Below are 4,314 nucleotides of genomic sequence, written 5' to 3'. Positions count from 1 at the left end.
GAGCTTAATTTATGTCAAGCACGCTCCCTTCTCTCTCTCTCTCTCTCTCTCTCTCTCTCTCTCTCAGCTGCTCCTTTAAAATGAAAGAGGCCTTGATTCCCTTCCCTCTTTCCATCTCTCTATTAGTTGGTCGGATTTTATGTTGTTTTTCCGACTTATTGGTGGAGTTTTTTTCCTACCGAATCTGACTATATAAGGTTGGATTGCCCCATTTTTCAGGCCAGTTGGTACTTTAGATTGTCAGATCTAGTTTGTTGTTCACCAGATAGCATTATTTCTGCACTACCTGGTTGGATCTAGTATGATTTTATGCTTTTTCTAGTAGGGCTTGTAGCTTTGAAATCTAATGATGTACACTACGTAGAATTCCTTTCTTTTTCTAGTGTTGGTTCGTAGGGCTTCTTGTAGAATTTTTGTGGTCTTAGATTTGGATTCGCATCTGTCATTTTCAGGTTTCTAGAACTGGAATTAGGAATTTGATTTCCTTTTTTATTTAAATTTTTATGTTTCAAGAAATGGATTTAGATGCATGGAAGCTTCGCCAATTACTATATTCTAGATTCTCAAACCCATTTTTCATTTTTCATTTTTATTTTTCTTGGAAACTTTTTATAGCTTGATTTCATTTTCATTTTACCACAATTTTCTTAATATGGATAAATTTTTATTTAAATTTGTAATTTTTTTATTTATTGTGTTATTGCAGTTTGATTTTGTAGGAGGATACTATGATACAAGGGATCATGAGAAAATTGGGTTGCCTATGTCATTCACCATAACCATGATATCATGGAGCATTGTGGAATATAGGAAGCAGATGGCAAAAAGTGGGGAGCTGGGCCATGCCATGGATGCTGTGAAATAAATGGCTACATTCATTTCCATATGGTTGCCAGTTTTCTCTGTTTCAGATTCTTTTCTTCACTTGTTTCTTCATGGAGTATTTAATTGTTTATATATATATATATAAAGAAATCTACATATTATTTGTTTGATGAAATGCTTCGCCTAAGAAAAAGTCTGTGTTAAAGCAATTCACATGAGGCCCACCTAATACTCAGCTTCAATGTTTGAAACGGTTAGGAATGGAGGTTCATTATGGTTCCTGTCAGTCATGGTTTACCTCCTCTACTCAACTTATCTAAATGAAAGAAACACGGGGCATGGAAAAATGACATAGAACGAACATGGGGGGATTTTTGAAACCACTGATCTTCTCTTTAATGATACCAAAGGGAAGTAGTTAATTTCATTTTTATCTTTTGGCCTTCAAGTTGGTGACTATCTTGATCATTTATAGTTATTTTATATTTTCATTCCTAAAATGCCTTATTTCTTTACAAATTTCTTTTGCAAGGTTGACGGAGGATTTGTTCCTTCAATTAAACTCAATTGGTTTTGGCAATTATTATTTATTGATAGTCAATTCTCCCTCGATGTACCTTTTGATTTTCTTGAATACAATACTGCACCTGGAAAGAAATTGAGAAGGGAAAAGATACAGTTGAATGTAAACACTGGTGTTAAGAAGGAAGTTGTATGAAAAACAACTAGCTATTGTTTGAAGGTGAATTCACACTTGTTTTTATATCTAGTTGCCCTTTATTACTATACTGTTGTGATAGTCTTGCTAAAAGTGTTAATTCAACTTGCATCTTTATACCGTCAACTAATATGATGGATCTTATTGTTTTGTTGCACTCTATTTTCTTCATAAGATTGGTCTTTTTACAATTTCATCTTGCTTACTACATTCATCTAAAAAATACCTCATTTTGACCCTGATCCATGGCTCAAGTGGTAGACCGAGTGAAAGATACTTCGTTTCAACACTGAGGTCTTAGTATCAATTCCTTAATGGGGGTGGCTAACAGTGAAGTGAACAAGCTAACAATATATATATATATATATATATATATATATATATAGATATATATATATATATATATATATATATATATATATATATATATATAGATATATATATCATTGTCGGTGTCTAATAGGAACTCTTTCATTTTTCCAAAGTGGTTGTTTGGTTATAAGCTCCATTCTGTCCATTTGGGTCAGACAGCGTGTTGCTACTTTATGAACCCAGTTTTTCCATGGGAACTAAGACATTAATCACTTTTTTCCCAACTCTCCACTCTCTTTTTCAATTGTTGTATAAGATTGCTTCTTTCACAAAAAAAAGGTATAAAAATTGTCCAAACTCGAAGAGCTCAAGAGCTAGATTGCATTTAAAAATAATAATAAAAAACACGACCATTTCTACTAGTTCATAGACGTGCCACTTTTGGCTATGGCTCTAGTTCGTAGCCATTGCATCAATAGCAATGGCTATGGTACCAATGGTTGTGGCCCCACTATGGATTGAAAATGTAGCGATAGACAAATAGCTACTGTTTTAGTCCGTCGTCATTGCTCCTTTTTCTGGTAGTGTTCGTTTTCTTTTTTTCTTTTAATAATAGTTGTATTCTCTTTTTTGTTTTCTTTTTTTTTTTTAAATCTTTTTTTTCTTTACGTAGAGTCTATGGCTGACATTAGCAAGGATGACATGGACCGATAAACACGAAATGAATAGACACTCCCTGTTTTACTACAAACAGGGGATCGAGACTCATTTCAAATATACTTGCAAAAGGAGGTCAAGTAAAATATTGTCATTATATTTTCACTTTATAAAATCACTATTTTTATAGTGATTATAGGGTGAAACAAACAATGTAGCAAAATCATCATCAAACTCAAATGTAAGTGACGTGAGTAAATAGTCATAACTCATTTACAATCATTTACCATTCTAGATCGGGAAACCAAATAAGCCCATGTGTCCTAAAAAATGTATCAAACATGAAACCACACCACACAAAACAATGATTGTTGAACACCCACCATTACAACTTTTTAAGGTTCACCATAACATTTTTTTTCTACCATCTAACATGTTGATAAGGTTACAAAGACCTGCATGAAGGGAAAACAATATATAGTAGGTTGATTCAAAACTTTTATGGCTTATAACAGGCATTTAAACTTCAATGGCACGCAGTTTATTTACAATCCATCCTGTTCATAAGGTCACACAGACTTGTATCAAGATAAAATATAGATAATCCAAAACTTCTGTGGCCTCAAGAATCTTTCAACAATAAACTTTAAATCCCTGCGCTGCATGTGATGTGGTCTTCTCGAGCCTTTGATCTAGCTCCCTTTTTACTAATGCCCTAGAATGATCAATCACAGTGGCCCCACAGAGCTCCTGGTATGGTTGTCCATCTCTAGTTAGGTCTTGGTGGGGGTAGTACCCAATCCGCGCCTCTTATAGGATCCACCAACGATTTGGATGGTGAATAACCATTTAGACCGTAGGAAGCTTTCAATGATGATTGTTTAATGACCACCATTGTTATCCACTTAAGATTTAGATTTTATTTTTCTGTTCATGATCTAAAATTAGCCAGCAAAATAGATAGACAACGTAGATACACAACACATACATCAAGGTGGGCCCCACAGTCAGAGATTGCACCCACCTATTGGATCGGGGTCACGATTAATTGGCGATTTCCTAATTTTTTGAGAATCCATTCATCCAAGTATTGTGTGAAACTTGAGTGGATTGGATGGAATATGCACTGTATAGAGGACCCCATGTTCTTTAGATAGTTTCCATACAACCTTTCATCTCAAGGAGCACCAATTACATGAGTAAATTCTATGGGCTCACTATGATATATGTGTCTTATCCACATCATCCATCTATTTTTCCAGCTTATTTCAAAGCATGAGCACAACATTGAAGAATAGCCAAGCTTAAGGTAGACCACACCATAGGAAATAGTGGAATAATCAAAACTTTTGTGGCTTATAACAAGCATTTAACATTCATCATAGATGGTTACATAACTTAATAAATGGCCAAGATCACACATATCTATTTCACATTGGCATGCATCCATAGCCGTACAAATAGCCATGACATGAGTCCGGATACCTAGCCGTGAGTAGAAATGTTGGGAGAGGAAGAGACTACTGCTCTTGTTTCAATCATAACTCTTGGGAGAAAAGAGAAAGAGCAGGGTGAGTTGGGAGAGCAGCCGGCGGAGACGGCTCTCTGTGGCTCTCCTCCTATGATGTTTTGTTTTATTTATTTATTTATTTTCTTTTTGAATTTTTACTTTTGATAATATTTTCAAATTCCTTTTTTTTTCCTTAAAACCAAAAGATGACGTGGACCAATAGGAAAGCTGCAAGCAGAGGATCCCTGTTATCCTGTAACAGAGGATCCCGACTCCTTATTAAATAACTCTT

Source organism: Magnolia sinica, chromosome 6, assembly GCF_029962835.1.
Source record: "Magnolia sinica isolate HGM2019 chromosome 6, MsV1, whole genome shotgun sequence".
Taxonomy (NCBI): domain Eukaryota; kingdom Viridiplantae; phylum Streptophyta; class Magnoliopsida; order Magnoliales; family Magnoliaceae; genus Magnolia; species Magnolia sinica.
This window is presented reverse-complemented; position numbering follows the sequence as displayed.